General features: G+C 43.0%; 1 long non-coding RNA gene across 1 annotated transcript in view; it reads left to right on the top strand.

Moving 5' to 3' along the window:
- Window positions 1–634: 634 nt before the first annotated feature.
- LOC126932592 (uncharacterized) overlaps window positions 635–19,771 on the top strand; it is a 36,658-nt gene continuing 17,521 nt past the window's right edge. Inside the window, exons 1-2 of the long non-coding RNA XR_007718240.1 lie at window positions 635–730; window positions 14,312–14,411. This is a non-coding gene — a long non-coding RNA (uncharacterized LOC126932592). The remainder of the gene's footprint in view (window positions 731–14,311; window positions 14,412–19,771) is intronic.

The raw sequence follows: 19,771 nt of genomic DNA, 5'->3' as shown, positions 1-19,771 counted from the left end.
CCAATGATTACTCTCAACTCAGCCATTAGCTCATTTGCATTACTTTAATATATATCACCTGCTCATAATATTCCACTTGGCTTCAAAATTCTTCCTCCCTCCATGGCAGAAGTGATTGGACATTATTCTCATATGACTTCTTTATCCTAGATTTCTCCTGTTTTAACAGCTACATTCCAAACTAATATTAAGAATTGTCACATGATACCATTTACAAATCATCGGAAGCATGCATGGAATTCAAAAGGGATAAAGTAGCATTCTCTAAAATATTTTACGGGCATTCTTATTTGTGCTTCACCTATTCTGAAAAGTGTTTGAGGCTTCTCACTACTATATATGTATTAAAATAGAATTTTTTAAAGTAAGCGAAGAAAACTGTGGGAACAATGGAAAACGAGGATAGGAAAAGTAAGATGAGGTCAGCGCACCTGTATTATTCAACTAGTACTGCAGAAGTGCTGCATAATGGACAATGACAAAATCTCTGTCGCTGACAATTGCAGCATTCCCTTTGCACTCATAAGCCTGTGTGTCAGCTGGGGGCCTCTCTCACTGCAGACCCTGCTGGTTCTGCTCCACAAGTCTCTCACCTTCCTGGGACCAGAGAAGCCAGTTGGGGAGTGTTCTTTTCATAGTGAAGGCTGAGCATAGGCTGGCAAATGGAAATGCATGATGCTTCCTAAGGCCTCAGACCTGGCAACTATCAGTTCCACTTTCCTCGTCTTATGTAAGTTGAAACTCTAAAGCAAATCTGCACAAGGAATGGGATTCTGAGAAATGTAGTTACCAGACTTAGATGTCTATAGTGACGGTGGTAAAGGTGAGGGTGATGGTGTGATGGTGATGGGTAGTAATGATGATGGTGATCATGGTGGTAACAGTGGTGGTAATGATGGTGATGATGGTGACAGTGGTAGTGACAGTGGTGGTTATGGTGGTGATGCTGTTGGTGGTGATAGTGGTGGTGGTGGTGGATGATAATGGTGGTTTTGGTGGTGACAGTGGTGGGTGGTGAGGGTGCTGATAGTGGTAGTGATAATGGTGGTTTTGGTGGTGATGGTGGTAGTGGTGATTTTGTTGGTGGTGAAGATGATGGTGGTGATAATGGTAGTGATGTGATGGTGCTGGTGGTGGTGGTGATGGTGGTGGTGGTGATGGTGGTGGTGGTGATGATGGTGCTGGTAGCAGTGATGTGATGGTGGTGGAGGTGCAGTAGTGATGGTGGTGATGGTGATGATGGTGGTGGTGGTGGTGGTGGTGATGGTAATAGTGGTGATTATGTTGGTGATGAAGGTGATGGTGGTGATAATGGTAGTGATGTGATGGTGGTGGTGGTGGTGGTGGTGACGGTGGTGATGGTGGTGATAATGGTAGTGATGTGACGGTGGTGGTGGTGGTGGTGGTGGTGATGGTGGTGGTGGTGGTGATGGTGGTGAAAATGGTAGTGATGTGATGGTGCTGATGGTGCTGGTGGTGGTGGTGGTGGTGGTGGTGCTGCTGGTAGCAGTGATGTGATGGTGGTGGAGGTGCAGTGGTGGTGGTAACAAGCTGACAATAGATAATTAAGCACAGTATGAAAATGTTCAGTCCCTGAGCACCTTTCTAGACATAAGCTTGAAACAACTTTTATACTTTCTGAAATTCAATTCAAGGGGAAACATGATCACAGAGGCTGTAAGATTCACTTAGGGATGGGTCATTTATAATTCATTGTGGAGCAGGTTCTTTTTGTGTGAAGTTTTATCTTCATCAATTTCAGTCACTTCTGTTTTTTACCTGATGATTCCACTGTTTTCTCTGTTTTCTTTTTCTGTGACCCTTATGTCTCATCATGTGTCTCATTTTTTTCATTTTTTTACACTTGGGAAAAGTTTTCCTGACCCCACCTTTACTTTGTAATCTCAAATAGTTGTTCTTTTCCATTTCTTTCTTTTTCAGAATGTTTTGTTCTTGGTTTATGTACTAAAAATTTTACATCTCTCTATTAATTGGAATATTATTCTTAGATTTTTTCTGTATCACAAATTACCATATTTTTTCTGTTTATATTTTTTTCTGTTTCTTTATCCAGGTCTTCCTTGTTTGAGCTAGAAATCAAAAGGTATCTGAGACAAATATCAATCAATTTAGAGGTTTATCTTGCCAAAGTTGAGGATGTACCCAGGGAAAAGAAACACAAGTTACAGTAGGATCTGTGGCCTGTGCTTTATCCAAAGAGAGTTTCATGATCAACAATATTTAAAGGCAAAAGAGCAGGCAGGAGCGAAAGGAGGAAAGAAAAAAACTGGAGGGCAGGCAATGAGGCAAGCAGTTACATTCTTGTGAGGCTCCGATTAGTGCTCACTGCATCGACATTTTACATAAAAGGAGAGGAGTAGGGGGAAAGTCAATAATGCATTCCTCTCAAGCTCAGTAAATCTACATTCTACATAAGATAAAGTTAGCATGTGAAAATACAGCTTTCTGTTTGGGAACAAAGAAAGGCAGGTTTTGTTTGTTTGGTTGTTTCTGTTGTGTGTGTTTTGTTTTATTTTGTGTGAATCAGTTCCCAGGCTGAACTTTTTGCCTTTGGCATAGTGACTTTGGGGTCTTGAGATTTTATTTTTCTTGCACGGAGTTTAGGTCTCCTCCTCTGCCTGGTGACTCTTGGTCTTCTGTTTGGGATTGAGAAAACAGGATGGGTATCTTGTGTTGGTTCTCTCTGTGGCTGGGTCTCTATGGTATGGTAGGATGTGTTCAATTATTTTAGAAAATAGGCTACGGTGGTTTCTCTTGGAACATCTACAGGCCACCTCTGCTATGGATCAAGGAGTATATATTCTTTGTGAACTTGTGACTTATCAGGACTTTAATAACCCCCCTGCATACCCAGTTAACATATTGCAGGAAGTTGCTTCCCCACATATTCCATTAGCCGACATATTTCCCTCTAACTAGCAGTGTCAGCATTTTCCATTAAATAATCCATGACTTCTCATACTATTTGCCTTTGCCAACTTCATCATATATTCAAACTCCTTCTCTAATAATAGGGCTATAAGAACTAAAAATCAACACAGCTTTACAGCATTTTTAATATTTGGAAAAGTCGCTTCCCCTCATAATACTTTCTTTCAAAACATTTAAAATTTATTCTTAACATTTTTCTTCCACATGAACTTTGGATTTATTTTAACAAGTTTTCCCAAAAATAGTATAGAGACTTTGTTTGGAATTAGTTTAATTTTGTAAGTCGGGAAATTTAATCATACAAAATAGTCTTAGCATCCAAGACATGTTATATAAATATTGGTATTACTTATTTTTAGATGTGTAATAATAATAGTATCTATAATTATTATTTTATGCTTTCCAAGTGGTTATAGACATTATAAAGACCTGATTTTTTATATATTACTTCCAGAATCAGCCACTGAATTCTATCAACAATCCATACATTATTTGGATTGACAATCTGGGGTGTTTATATACAATCATACTGGCTGCAAACAGTAATACTTCTATCTTCTTCATATCAAATGTATATTACTTGTTTTTGTCTTCTGTCCAGAGCCTCCAAAGTAACATTGTAATGTGTTGATAGGAATGAGAAATGAAGACCTTCACTCAGTTAATTTTTCTACAATTTCTCTATTCCTTGACTACACTGGGCAGAGGTATTTGTCTTTGCAAATAAATCATTTCTTGTTTCACTTATTAATCCTATCACCTTATAATTCATTAATTTCTGATTTCATTTATATTATGTTCTAATTCCCTACATTGAATAACTTATATATTTATTTTCTTCTTCATCTGGAAATGAAAGAACTTAGGGTTAATAATTGGCCTCTCCAGATACCTTGGAAAGCCTTAGTTATGTAGTGTCTTCCTTTTTAATAATTTTCTAAATAATCTGAAATAATATTTGATATCCTACTAATTATCTGGGAGATCTTTTATTTGTTATATCTTAACTAATTGGGTTATCCTTTCTAAATGTTTATTATAAATCTTGAATTTTAGAAAACTATGTTTGTGAATACCAAGTTTTGCTTTGAGGATTTTATAGAGCCAAATATATGCAACTTTTGTAAATGTTCCATGGACATTTGAAAATTAGTAGTCCTATTAGTACGAGCTTTATCTTTTCTAAGTCTTATATTATCATTGTGATAGTCTGAACAGCGACCCCTCAAGATATACAGGTCCTAATCCCTCAAACCTTTGGATATTACTTTATAGGACAAGACTGCAGATGTGATGAACAGTTTTGAGATGGGGAGATTATCCTGACTCTACTTAAAGGAAAAAAAAACTGAGCCAAAATTAATAAAAGTAGAGAGTTTATTTGGGCCAAATTTGAGGACTGCAACCCAGGAGCATAGATCCAAATTGCCCTGAATCTACATTCTAATTAATAGCAGTTACAAGTGGGATTTTAAAGAAAAAAAGGAGAGGCAGTTCCTAAGTTGTTTACCAAGAATTTACATTAAAATAACATAGTCTATTGAATGTCTATACATTGTCCTTTGTATCACTTATTCCAGGAACAGGATATATAGGTGAGACAGCTGGTCTGAAATGCTTTTAAACAATTGCCCCAGCATAGGTGTGGAAGGGCGGGGTGAGACTGAAGCCCTCTGCTCAAGTCTCTCTGAGTCTGGTAAGTTCTGCCCACTTCGTTCAGACTGCTCTCAGATATTTTTCTTTTCTCACCTGGATTATCCAGGTATGCCCTAAATGCAAATCACAAGTATCCTTACAAGAGGGAGGCAGAGAGAAATTTGATACAGAAGAAGAAGGCCTTGTGACCACGGAAGCTGGATGCTGTGCCGCTGGCTTTGAAGGTAGAGGGAGGGGCCAGGAGCCAGGGAATGTAAGGAATGCAGCTCCAAGCTAGAAAAGGCAAGAAAGGGCAAGAAAGTGGGTCCTCCCCAGAGCCTCTGGAGGCGGTGAGGCCCTCCTGACATCTCCATTTCAGCCAGTGAAACTGATTACAGCCTTCTGACCTGCACAACTGTGAGACAGTCAATATGTGTTGTTTTAAACCATCACATTTGTGGCAACTTGTTATGGCGGCCATATGCAACCAATTCTCGTTTCATGGTTTCCTGATCTACCATAGAGTAGTGGTATTGATAAATTCTTCCTAATAGTTGTATTTTGATCATTTCTTCTTGACTTTTAAAATATGAATTTACAATGCCAGTACTGGGTTTCTCAGCATATGAAGGCTAAGGACCATTTTCACTAATACCTTTCAACACGACATGACTTTTATTGCCACTTTAAGGCTCCTTGAGTTGATGCCTACATTTTCTTGATATTGAAATCATCATTTTCTCTGTCATGTGAACTTTCCTCTCTCTCTTTCCCCAGCCTTTTATTTTAAATTGTAAAAGAGCTCTCCTTAATATTTATTTCTTGTATCATATGGTCCAATTTTTGCTTCCTATTGTAAGACTTTGCTTTGATACAGTAGAATTTAAACTCCCAACTTTTATTAACATAACCAAAATGCTTGACCCTTATGCCTCTCATCTTGTTTTGTTAGGCTTTCCATTTTACACTTTATTGTAGCTTTCTTTTATATTCCATGTTATTTGTACGATGGTATTTTTTAAAATTGTACCAATGAATAATTTTTTAAAAATATCTATTTAAATGTGTTCTCTAATTATAAGTCAAGAATAAAGCAATTATTTTGGCTCCTTTTTACATAAGACTTATTACACTACCTCTTCCTATGCACTCGATTATTTCCTAGTCTTTGTTAATTTACTTTCACATTATAGACCCAGATCGACATATATTATCATTGCTATTTTTAATAAAGTAAAAATTATTTGAGTTTTTTTTCTCTTTTTAGGTCATTTTTATGTAACTCATTTATTCATCCAATAAATATTTATTGAGAATCTATACTATGAGCCAGACACTGAGCTAAGAAGTGGCGGAAGCTTAGTGATCAGGACCACACAGCGTCTGCCTAGGCCTCATGGGCCATGGTGCTGTGTGGTCTCTGTGTTCGATCCATTTCAGTTCTCACCCACCCTGTGTTCAGGCCACCTTGAACTGGGCTTGGTTCTTCAGAATCACCGTTACCCACCATGTCACCAAGCCACCATGTCCTGAAGCCACCATGCCACTATGTCCCTACACCACCATGCTACCCCATTACCACACCACATCACCATGTCACCATGCCACCCATGCCATCATGTCACCATGCTACCACACCATCATGCCATCATTCCACCATGTCACTATGCCACCACATCAGCTCACCACCATGCCACCATACCGCCATGGCATCATGCCACCATGTTGCAATGTCCCCATGTCACCACCTCACCACACCACCATGCCACCACATCATCATGCCATGTCACCATGTCACATACATCATGCTACCATATCACCATGTCATTATGCCACCATACCACAATACTACCATGTCACCATGCCACAACATCACCATGCCACCATATCACATCATCATGCCACAATGACATCATGTCACATCACCATATCACCATGCCACCATATCACCATGTCATCATGCCACAATGCCACGATACCGCCATGTCACCATGTCAGCATGCCACAACATCACCATGCCACCATATCACCACATCATTAGGCCACCATGCCATGATACTGCCATATCACCATGTCACTGTGCCACATGACCATGCCACCATAGCACCACATCATCATGCCACAATGCCATCATGTCACATCACCATATCACCATGCCACATCACCATGCCACCATATCACCATGTCATCATACCATAATGCCACGATACCACCATGTCACCATGCCACAACATCACCATGCCACCATATCACATCATTATGCCACCACGCCATGATACCACCATGTCACCATGTCACCATGACACATCACCATGCCACCATAGCACCACATCATGCCACAATGCCATCATGTCACATCACCATATCACCATGCCACCATCTCACCATATGATGCATGTTACTTACTGTGCCACTGTGTCATGATGCACCCTGTCATACTCGACTATGTTATGAAGTCATCACACCACCATCTCACCCTGTCACCGTGCTGCCATGCACCAAGCCACTGTTACCTGCCCCCTGGTAGGTGTTTGCCTGTTTATTTCTCTCTTGTCCCTTGGACTGTGGGCTTCACAAGGGCATGGACCTTTCTGGTTTTGTTCAAAATTTTGCTTACTAGCACAATGCATTGGCACCTTGCAACCATTCAATAAATGTTTATTAACTAAAGGGGTGAATAAGTAAGCGCTTTTTTTGGGTAATTAATTCCTTATATTGACTGCTTTTACGTTGGCTAGAATATCTCTTAACTAATTATAAAAAAGAATGTGAATAGTCATTTTCTAATCCCCAATATAACCGAGGATGACCTTGTGTTGTAAAAATGCGGCTGGGTATGATCGTCTCTGTACCCAGTTTTGACTTAATTTTTACCTCTTAGAAGTGTATGAATTTGGGAGCATCATCCGCTGGCTTTTGTAGAAGAAATGTCTGATGTCAGATTAATTTTTGTTTGTTTTTAAATAATCTGCCTTCCTTTCTCTTTTGTCTAAATATACGTGAATTTTTATCTTTTTCCTTTAAAAAATACTATGTAGTGTGTTGGTCTTGCCTGGTATATGGTGAGTGTCCTTCCCCTTGCAGATTAAATCTTTGCTGTATCTAGAGAAGTTTTCATCAATTACAACCTCCCTTGAACTGCCCTGTCCACAGGCCGGTGGCCAAGTGACCTTCCCCCACCCATCACCATGTTGAGAACTAGGAAAGATAGAGGAGGAATAAAGGTAGATGAATATAGGGAGGAGGAATAAAGGTAGATGAATGTAGGAACACCACTGATGGCTTCAAAGATAGTCCTTGTGCGGCAAGAGGGTGTCCGCTCTGTTTTCTGATTAATGTGAACTCAAACAAGGATCACCCGGGGGTCAAAGTCTTTTCCCCACTTCTCTGGGACCTGCTACACTGATCTCCTGCAGTGGACTGGGAGTAGTTCCCTGTGTTCCTCAATCAAACCCAAGCTCTGCTACAATATACAAATAGTCATCCTAAACTCTAGGTCCGACATTGGCCCTAATTTTCAAAGCTGTTGGATGTTTCTATTTTCAGGATTTTTTATTTTTTTATTTTATTTTATTAATTAATTTATTTTTTTAAAACAGAGTTTCGCTCTTGCTGCCCAGGCTGGAGTGCAATGGCATGATTTCAGCTTCTGCTCACTGCAACCTCTGCCTCCTGGGTTCAAGCGATTCTCCTGCCTCAGCCTCCCAAGTAGCTGGGATTGCAGGTGGCCACCACCATCTCCAACTAATTTTTGTATTTTTCGGAAGAGATGGGTTTCACCACATTAGCCAGGCTGGTCTCGAACTCCTGACCTCAGGTGATCCTCCCACCTCAGCCTCTCAAAGTGCTGGGATTACAGGCGTGAGCCACCACACTCAGCCTGTTTTTGGGATATTTTAATGGAAAGTGATGGAGTATGAATCTGGCCTGCTCAGGTAGCTCTAGGTCAGCCATGAAATCTACGTCCTGATAAGGAGCCTGGAGAGGCTTCCTCAAATCCCCAGGCCATGGCATTGCCAGTGTAACACTTGCATCTCCTGACTTAGCCCAGCACTGCCAAGCAGACCTCACGGGTGTCCTTGCCCGGCACTGCCAAGCAGACCTCTGGGGTGTCCTTCTGCCACCTTCGTGATTCCTCCATCCTGTTCTCCCTGTCTGTTTACCTTGGTGATTTTCTTGTCCCAGCCCAGCGTCTCTTTATCTCACGGCCTCTGTGGTCCAGTTAGTTAGGAGAGAGTTTTGAGCAGGTGCAATTAGTGTGGAGTCTCCGGGGCCTGCACTCACACATGCGAGATCCTGACAAACCCTGAGTCCTGGAACAGCCGCGCCCTGCGGCAGCACCCACGGAGCAGCCTTCAGGCCCCGATGCTCCTTTCAAACAATCAAGCTTCTGTGGGCCACAGCTGTCCATAGGGCCTTTGAGAGCCTGGGGAGGTAGAAGGGACAGTGAGGCATCCACAGCAGTGTCTGCAGGGAAAGGGGGGCTGACCTGTCACCTGGCACAGCAAGATGAGTAGCCCACGCTTTGACTATAGGATGCTCTTATGTGTCCACACTTCATAAAACCAGGGCAGCTCTGTGTTGTTGCCCAGAAGAAAATGAAAACCCCCCACTTCCACTAGGGGTCTGTGAGTTGATTTGAAATGCAAATATGAAATCTCTGCATCGCTGCATCTAGGCAGCAGGACAGTCATCAGCAAGCTGCAGACGTGCCACCATCCTGTCTGCAGCAGGAGGCCTCACATACAGCCTGACAGTCAGGCCAAGCCATTTGGCCATTCACCAGCGCTGCAAGCTCAGGCAGGTTGCTTAACCTGTCTCAGTTCCTGCTTCTGAAAAGTAAAGCTAATGGGGTCTATGTCATGAGATTACTGGAAGATTAAGTAAAATAACAAGCATCAGCAGCTGACATAGAAAGTGTGCCTAAGAGGTGGATGGATGGCTCCCTGGCCCCTCTCTTTGTCTTGTGGGCTGAGTCCCTCCTGATCCCCACAGGGCAAAAGACTAGCTGATTTTCAGTAGTTTAAGCTGGTTTGCAGCAGCTAAACTCCGCATTTCTTTGACCGTTTGAACAGGAAACCTGAGATGAGGGAGCGTTTGAATTGGCTCATGCAAAAAACAATTATTTGCTGGAGGTTAGCTGCTGCATTATGAATTTTTAACCTCCCATAAATCAAACTGTAAAAATGGACAAAGGCTGAGTTTCCTGTGCCAGGACCAAAATAGACACCGCCCGCGTCTCTCAGACAATTCCGATTATGTTTCCACAACCAAATCATGCTGAGATGAATAGCTGGAATATTTATATTTAGGTCCTAAAGTATAATGTAAAATAAATGAAAACAGTCTATCTTCTTGGCACTGAAACTGTGCCACCATATCCATTTACAAAGACGATAACTCAAAGACCAGGCTGTGCAGAGACTATCATGCGCCTGGGGTGGGATTTTGCTTCTCTGCTCCCATCGCTTTTCCCTGAAACTGTCATCACCAGATACCCAATACTAAATGATTAATAGAAAATCCCCAGCGAGTCAGTCCACTGCAAGGTTTAAAGTGAATCCTTTTGTGAACGCTTTATACTGAGAAATACAAATGCTTTAAAAGATCCAGGAGACGGAATCTTGTAACTGCAGAGGACAGTATTTTAACTAAAGAAAGCTTTTATTCACTTGACAAACATATCTTTCTCTGGCAACTCCTATGAGCTACAAACTTAGAGGAATATCATAACAACTAAGAGATTTTTCTTCTTTCAATTTAGTGGTAAAGGGAGATATGAAAGCACCTGATTTACTATGAGGCAGAAAGAAACATGAGCTCAAGAGTGTTACAAGCAAATGTTACAGGCTTCTAGAAGGGAAGACCATACCAAAAAGGTGAAGTTGGAGCTGAACTTTAAAGGTTGATAAAGGTTTTAGTATGGAAAATAGAGCTCCAGAGGCCAAGAGAAATGTGGCTACACTGAGGTGAAACTGGCAATAGGGTGTGGAGTGAAAGTATATGATGCAAAAAATAAGTCGAAAGCAAGTATAGGCCAGGCACAGTGGCTCACACCTGTAATCCCAGCATGTTGGGAGACCGACGTGGGAGGGTCACTTGAGGCCAGGAGTTCGAGACCAGCCTGGCTCACAAGGCAAAGCCCTGTCTCTACTAAAAGCACAAAAATTAGCCAGCAGTGGTGGCACACACCTGTAGAGCCAGGTACTTGGGAGGCCGAGACAGGAGGATCGCTTAAATGCAGGAGGCAGAGGTTGCAGTGAGCCTAGATCATACCGCTGCACTCTGGCCTGGGTGACAGAGTAAGACTCCATCACCAAAGAAAATAAAGCAATGTATGAAGCAATTTGGAATAAAGAAGATAGAGCCTTACGGGAGACTGGAGGTTTTTAAAGGCTTCTAACAAAAGGACTGATAGGACATCAGCAGTGTGAATGAATCCATTCATTCACTTAACAAATATTTACCGAGCTCCTCAGTGAGGGATGAAGTGGTAGGTAACAAAACCAACAGGCTCCTGCCCCCATGGAATCACAGTTTCATGGGGTGATGAGTATTAGCAAATAAACCTGTTAAGTAAATGTATTAGGTTGATGCAAAAGTAATTGTAGTTTTTGCCATTACTTTTAATGCAATTACTTTTGCGTCAACCTAAAATAATTACAGGCAGAAGAGAGAACTGGGTAAGAAGGGTGTTTAGGCTGGTGTCCAAGGATAGCAGGGAGCCCTGACTAATACTGGGGGTTGCAGACAGAAGAGAAGGTATCGCTGAGGACCTGGCATCCACACTGGTTCCTGGGGGGTCAATGGAGTTGGAAAGCAGGGGTATGCTGGGGCCAGGGCTGTAGCAGAGGTTGGGAGCATTACAAGTGCAGGACTAGGAACAAAGGCCTTTTGGTAAATGAAGAGATAGGCATTTTCAAGAAAACAAAAGAGAAGAGAGTGGCATAAGATAACTCCAGGAGGATGGGACATCTGCAAGGCCTGGCAAGGCACATTCAGGATTTTATTTTATTTAATTTATTTATTTATTTATTTATTTATTTATTTATTTATTTATTTTGAGATGGAGTCTCACTCTGTCACCCAGCCTGGAGTGCAGTGGTGCGATCTTGGCTCACTGCAACCTCCACCTCCCAGGTTCAAGTTATTCTCCTGCCTCAGCCTCCTGAGTAGCTGGGACTACAGGCATGTACCACCACACCTGGCTAATTTTTTTGTATTTTTAGTAGAGATGGGGTTTCACCGTGTTAACCAGGATGGTCTCAATCTCCTGAACTTGTGATCTGCCTGCCTCGGCCTCCCAAAGTGCTAGGATTATAGATGTGAGTCACCATGCCTGGCCCAGTTTTTGTATTTTTAGTAGATCAGGGGTTTCACCATCTTGGCCAGGCTTGTCTTGAACTCCTGACCTTATGATCCACACACCTTGGCCTCCCAAAGTGCTGGGATTACAGGCATGAGCCGCTGCACCCGGCCACATGCAGGATTTTAATCAGGAAGTGCAAGGGGAAGCCAGTGTCTGGAGTGATAAGATCTGGTTGGTTGAATAATGTCCCTCCGGCTGCTGTGTGGAAGGTGGATCTGAGAGGAGTGAGTTTGAAAGACATTGTGGTGATCCTGAGGACTATCCTCTGATTTTTTTATCTTGCCTGATTTTCTATCTCAAGGGTCTGGGGAGTCATGCTCTACAAATCATAAATTCTCATCAGATGGGTTTAATTTAACCCTATACAGGATGACTTACTTTCCAAACTGACTCTGGCATAACATTACGAGACAAGGAAGAAGATCAAAATATTTTACCCCAAAACATGTTTCTTTGCCATATCTTGAAAGGGCCCTGCAAAGCTGTCCTTTGTAGGGGAAAATTTGCATCTATAAAGAATCTCTCTTAACATAGCTAGTTCTTTTTCTTCAAGACCCTCCCAATCCTAAAGAGATTAACTAAAAGTCTAGCACCTTCTAAAGATCTGAATAGGAAACATTTGTCATCTGTTATCTCTAAAGGGCAGCCATGGTAAGACTTCAAAAGAGCCTTGGTCTTCACAATCTTTTATCTTAACCCGAACATTTCCTTTCTGTGATCCCAGGTCTTTAGATAAACTCAACCAATTGTCAACCAGAAAATGTTTAAATTCACCTGTAGCTTGGAAGCCCCTGCTTTGAGTTGTTCTGCCTTTCTGGATCAAACCAATGTATTTCTTTAATGTATTTGATTGATGTCTCATGCTTCCCTAAAATGTTTAAAACCAAGCTGCTCCCTGACCACCTTGGGCACATGTTCTCAGGACCTCCCGAGGGCTGTGGCAGGGGCCATGGTCACTCATATTCGGCTCGGAATAAATCTCTTCAAATACTTTACAGAGTTTGGCTGTTTTCATTGACAATGTGAAGGAGATATGTGGCGGTTTGCACAGAGCAGTCCTGGTGAACCAGGAGGCAAGAGGGCCATTGAAGACCTTCTTCAAAGCTACAGCAGACAGCTCTTGCCGATGGGGTGGGGGTTGGGAGCAGTAGAAGAGGGAAAAGGCAGGGAGATTCCATGTGCTGACTTGAGCCACTGAGCAGAAGGTGGTAATGTTTCCCAGAGATGGAAAAGCCTAGAGTCATGTTAATGCGTAGGCTGCAGGTGAGAGGTCAAGAAATCAGCTTGAGATTTGCAAACATTAAATGCCTATGAGACATCCAATGCAGAGGTCAAGTGGGCCATTCACAATATGAGTCAGAAGCTCAGAAAAATGAAAACAACCACAGATCATCTGGGAGGAGGGCAGAGTAGAGGAAAAAGCTAGAAAGGGTAGTTTCCATCTCTGCTTCCTGTGCCTGGAATCTGCCCCAGCTGACCTCTCAAGGAAGTCTCTGTGGTCACCTGCCTACCTTATCACACAGCTCTCCAAAACACATCAACCTTAATTTCAGGTTCAGGTTCACCCAAGAAGAAAAACAGTAGGCTTTTGTCTTATATCCTTTTACAATCACTTACCCTTCTCCAAATCTGAGCCCCAAGCAATCACAGGTTTACTTTCTGTTGTGATAGCTTAGCTTTGCCTGTTCTCCTCCTCGGTTCTTTGGATGTGCCTATAGTAATCTCCAACAGGTTTCTTTGGTATTATGACAAGTTATAGACACATCCTGCATTTTCCTTGACAGCAGAATCTGTATTAACTCTTCTCAAGAGCCCTGGTTCCTTTTTGTGGGAAATGATATTTAAAGACCACAGTCCGGGTTCAAAGGGTGCTAATTAATAGTGATTCATTGTTACTAGGCCTTTTATAAAGCTACGAAATTTCCAACTGGGCGCGTTGGCTCAAGCCTGTAACCCCAGCACTTTGGGAAGCTGAGGCAGGCAGATCACCTGAGGTCAGGAGTTTGAGACCTGCCTCACCAACATGGTGAAACCCTGTGTCTGCTAAAAATACAAAAATTAGCCAGACGTGGTGGTGCACACCTGTAATCCCAGTTACTTGGGAGGCTGAGGCAGGATAATCACTTGAACCCGGGAGGCAGAGGTTGCAGTGAGCTGATATCACACTACTGCCCTTCAACCTGGGCAACAGAGAGAGACTCTGTCTCAAAAGAAAAAAAAAAAGGCTAGGCAATTTCTAAAAATTAAGATAAAACACTTCTTAATTCATACTGTCAGCTTCCAATCCATATTCTGGATATAGGCTTTTTACTAAAATTGATTAATCTTACTTCTATTATTTTTTCTCCCATATAGAAAATTCTTCTTCTCAATGACACCAGCATCATTACTGATTTGCTTTCTACTAACACACAAATGGCCTCTGAATAAGAATGCCGACACTATCACCAAAAAGGTCATTGCTGAAAACTGTTTAAGATCTTTAGCAGGTTTTTGGTGGGAAGGGCTTGGGGGTTTGGGAGGTTGGTTTGGCTTTTTTTTGTTTGTTTGTTTGGTTGTTTTTTTGGTCCTGACATTACATCCCACTTGGAATGTATACTGTAATTCCCATATTTGGAAATCACTTGAAATAGTTTATCTTTGTGTGGTATGACATCAAACACATACATCATGAAATTTGTTCTATTTTGCCTTCTATTTTTATGAATGGTTTTAAAGGTGATTTTGTTTTGCAACTATGTAAAAATATTTACATGTCCCAAAGTAAAATTCCAAAATAAGACATATTCAAAGAATTTTAGCTTCTCTACCTGCTATCCCTTTCCTCTGAGATAGTGCTTTTTTAATTTTAAGATTTATACCAGCACTCTTTTTACACATGTGCATGTGCACACACACATACACACATACACACATTCTTTGTATTAGTTCATTTTCATACTGCTATAAAGAAATACCAAAGACTGGGTCATTTATAAAGGAAGAGGTTTAATGGACTCAGTTCCACATGGCTGGGGAAGCTTCACAATCATGGCAGAAGGTGAAGGAGAAGCAAAGACATGTGTTACGTGACGGCAGCCAAGAGAGAAGTGCAACATGAAATGGGGGCAATCCCTTATAAAACCATCAGATCTTGTGAGAACTCACTCACTATCACAAGAACAGTTTGGAGCTAACAACTCCCATGATTCAATTACCTCCCACCAGGTCCCTTTCACAACAGGATAAGATTTGAGTGGAAACACAGCCAAACAATATCGTTCTGCCTCTGGCCCCTCCCAAATCTTATGTTTTTACAATTCAAAACATAATCATGCCCTTCCAATAGTCCCCCAAAGTCTTAACTCACTCCAGCATTAACTCAAAAGTCCAAGTCCAAAGTCTCATCTGAGACAAAGCAAGTCCCTTCAACCTACGAACCTGTAAAATCAAAAGCAATTTAGTTACTTCCTAGATACAATGGGGGTACAGGCCTTGGGTAAATACACCCATTCCAAATGGGATAAATTGGCCAAAACAAAGAGTCTGCAAGCCCCATGCAAGTCCAAAATACAACAGTGCAGTCATTAAACCTTAGAGTTCCAAAATGATCTCCTTTGACTCCATGTCTCACATCCTGAGCACACTGATGCAACAGGTGGGCTCCCACAGCCTTTGGCAGCTCTGCCCCTGTGTCTTTACAGGGTGCAGACCCTCTCCTGGCTGCTTTCACAGGCTGGCATTGAATGTCTGTGGCTTTTCCTGGCACATGGTGCAAGTTGTCAGTGGATCTGCCATTCTGGGGCCTGGAGGGCAGTGGCCCTCTTCTCACAGCTCCATTAGGCAGTACCCCAGTGGGGACTCTTTGTGGGGGCTTCAACCCCACATTTCCCTTCTGCACTGCCCCAGTAGAGGTTCTCCATGAGGGCCTTGCCTCTATAGGAAACTTTTGCCTGGACATCTTGGTGTTTCCATACACCCTCTGAAATCTAAGTGGAGGTTCCTAAACCTCAATTCTTGACCTCTGTGACTCTGCAGGCTCAACACCACATCAAAGCTGCCAAGGTTTGGGGCTTATACCCTCTGAAGCCACAGCTGGACTGGCTAGGATGCAGGACATCAGGTCCTGAGGCTTCACACAGCAGGGTGGCCCTGGACACAGCCCAGGAAACCATTTTTTCATCCTAGTCCTCCAGGCCTGTGATGGAAGGGGCTGCTGCAAAGGTATCTGACATGCCCTGGAGACATTTTCCCCATTGTCTTGGTGATTAACATTTGGTTCCTCCCTACTTATGCAAACTTCTGCTGCCAGCTTGAATTTCTCCTCAGAAAATGAGTTTTTCTTTCCTAGTGCATCATCAAGCTACAACTTTTTCAAACTCTTATGCTCTGCTTCCTCTTGAATGCTTTGCCGCTTAGAAATTTCTTCCACCAGATACCCTAAATTATCTCCTTAAGTTCAAAGTTCCAAAGATCTCTAGGGCGGGGCTAAATGCCATCAGTCTCCTTGCATATCAAGAGTGATCTTTGCTCTAGTTCCCAAGAAATTCCTCACCTCCATCTGAGACCACCTCAGCCTGGGTTTTATTGTCCATATCACTATCAGTATTTTGGTCAAAGCCATTCAACAAGTCTCCAGGAAATTCCAACCTCTCCCACATCTTCCTGTCTTCTTTGAGCCCTCCAAACTGTTGCAGCCTCTGCTTATTACCCAGTTCCAAAGTCACTTCCACATTTTCAGAAATCTTAATAGCAGTGCTTCACTCTACCAGTACCAATTTACTGCATTAGTCCATTTTCATACTGCTATGAAGAAATACCCAAGACTGGATAATTTATAATGTGTAAAGGAAAAGAGGTTTAATGGACTCACAGTTCCACATGGCTGGGAGGCATCACAATCATGGCAGAAGGCAAAGGAGGAGCAAAGGCATGTTTTACATGGAGGCAGGAAAGAGAGAAGTATAGCATGAAGCAGAGGAATAGCCCCTTATAAAACCATCAGATCCTGTGAGAACTCACTATCACAAGAACAGTATGGAGGTAACTGCCCCCGTGATTCAATTAACTCCTACTAGGTTCCTCCTATGACACATGGAGATTATGGGAACTACAGTTCACGATGAGATTTGGGTGGGGACACAGCCAAGTCATATCATTCCTATTACCTTTCTGAGATATATGGAAGCATATTATATGTAAACATATTGTCCTTTTCATTCTCATCACCTAATATGACTGCATTGTGGCCTCTGGTCATCTTCCTTCCTTTTACACGCTAATGCTCCATTACATGGAAGCACCACTGGTATTCAACCAGTCATCCATCCATGAAAATTTGTCATTTGTAATCTTCCATTATTATAAATAGCGTTGCAATAAATAGCCTTGATCATTTGTCTTTTTGTATTTCTGCTAGCACCACTCATTTTTAGGGCACTTACTACATTCCAGGTCTTAATAATATACTAGTGGGGAAAACATAAATCTCTTCTGCTATGATTAAAATGTTTGTCTACCCCCACTCCTAAATGTGTATGTTGAAATCCTAACTCACAACATGATAAAATGATGGTATTTGAAACTGGGGCCTTTGGGAGGTGAGGAGGTCATAAAGGTGGATCCCACACTCCTGACCAGCTCCCCAGGACTTTGAAACTTGAAGCCCATTCCCATCATCTGTGGCGCTGGCTCTGCCTGCTCAGGCCTGGGTAGCAGAGTGCATGACACATGGAATGTCTGGGCAGGCCACCATGGGAGATTAGCGTCCTTATAAAAGACACCCCAGGAAGCCACCTCACCCTGTCTGCCATATAAGAACACAGCCAGAAGGCATCATGTGTGAACCAGGAAGCAGGTTCTCACCAGATACAGAATCTGCCGGAACCTCCCTCCTCCAGAACTGTGAGGACTAATTTTCTGTTGTTTATAAACACCCAGACTGTGGTATTTCGTCGTAGCAGCCCAGATGGACTAAGACACCTGCCTTTAAGGAGTTGTCATTCTGTTGGGGCTAGGGGAAGAAAGACATTACAGAGAATCTGTTGGAATGTGGCAGGGGCTCTGAGGAAAAGTAAAGCTGGGTAAAGGGGATAGGAGTGATGGGATGGGGGTGGGTGTTCTAGCCTGTTCAGATAAGGCCTCTCAGATAATAGGGCAGTTCAGCAGAAACCTGGAGGAAGTGAGGGACTGAGCCACAAAGGCTCGAGGAATAGGAACAGCAAATGCAAAGAGAAACACACCTGAAACAGGAGCAAGTTACAGGCCAGTAAGGCTGCAGCAAAGTGAGTGACAGGAGGTGGCAGGAGAGCAGGTCAGAGGCATGGCTGTGGCCTGGATCATGAGGTTCATGGAAGGGTATGGTGCATTCCAGAAGGCCCAGGCACAGGTAAGGCAGGCAACTGTCTGGGAGCCCCGGCACCCACACCCCAGGCCCAGCACCACACTCCTGACCTGCTCCCCAGGACTTTGAAACTTGAAGCCCATTCCCATCATCTGTGGCGCTGGCCCTGCCTGCTTGGGCCTGGTTAGCAGAGTGCATGACACATGGAATGTCTGGGCAGGCCTCCGTGGGAGAGAGCACAGAGGACACCCATACAGCAATTGAGAATGACCACACGCCCTCTGGACCCACCCAGTCCCTGGCTGCTCCCAAAGCTGTCTGCTCCTTCAGTGTCCAGCTATGCCATCTACCCCGGAAGATTCCCCCTTGGCTTGATGACCTGGTTGCAGTGTTTACCTTGGCACACACCTTGTATTCTTTTAGGTAATTAAAAGTAATTCCCACCAACTCCACATGCCGTAAGCCTGGGTAAGAAATGCCCCACCTGGTGCACTCCCAGTCCCCAAACCCTATGCCAATTGGCTAGTCAAGGCATTCTCTGTGGCACCCACCCACTCACTATGCCTCAGTTCCCACCTGTAGGTTAGCAAAGATGTCATGGGACACCAGGTAAGCGTGCCTTTGTTGAGGAGTTAAGCTGAGGAGGAAAACTGAAGTCAGGATAAGCATATAATGGGTTCTCCAACTTTTGAATCCTTTTGGCCCTGGTTTCCTCATTTAAAGGGATGAGGATAAAAGACCGGTTCCTGTATCGTAGGGTACATATGTGGGTTAAATGTTAACTATCACGCATGTAGTGATGTTTAATATATACTATGTGCAGAAAATGTGTTACACGATGACAGTGATTTTTATTATCATTACCATACATGGTGTCTTAATTCTTTTGGACTGCTATAGAAAAATATCATAAACTGGGTAGCTGATAAACAACAGAAATGTATTTGGATAGCTCTGGAGGCTGGGAAGACCAAGATCAGGGCACCAGCAGGTTTCATGGCCAGCAAGGGCCCATTTTCTGGTTCCGAGACAGCACCTTCTCACTGTGTCCTCATGGTGTGGAAGTGCTGAGGGATCTCCCAGGGGCCTCTTTGAGAAGTGCACTAATACCATTTGTGAGGGCTCCAGTCCCATGAACTAATCACCTCCCAGAGGCTCCACCTCCTAATACCATCACCCTGGGGGTTAGGTTTCAATGCTTAAAAAAGTCAAACTGCACCAGTGACTAGAAGAATTTCATAAAATTCTGGAAAGTCTGTCATGTCTGATAGTGCTGCTTCTCTCCTCCTGGGGGTCATGTGTAAAATGCCTCAGCCATTCCGAGAGCCGGTGAGGTGGTCTGCGGAAGAAGAGAGGAAGAGCAGAGCTGAGCACCTTGTCCCCTCCACTTTGGAAGAGAACCCTGATGGACAAGGGAGTGGTGGTGATGCTCTCAAGAGGTGTTGTGAGGGAAAGGGAGAGACAGAGTGCAGACAGAGGGTGAGGCAGTGCCA

Source organism: Macaca thibetana, chromosome 12 (assembly GCF_024542745.1).
Source record: "Macaca thibetana thibetana isolate TM-01 chromosome 12, ASM2454274v1, whole genome shotgun sequence".
Taxonomy (NCBI): Eukaryota; Metazoa; Chordata; class Mammalia; order Primates; family Cercopithecidae; genus Macaca; species Macaca thibetana.
This window is presented reverse-complemented; position numbering and strand designations above follow the sequence as displayed.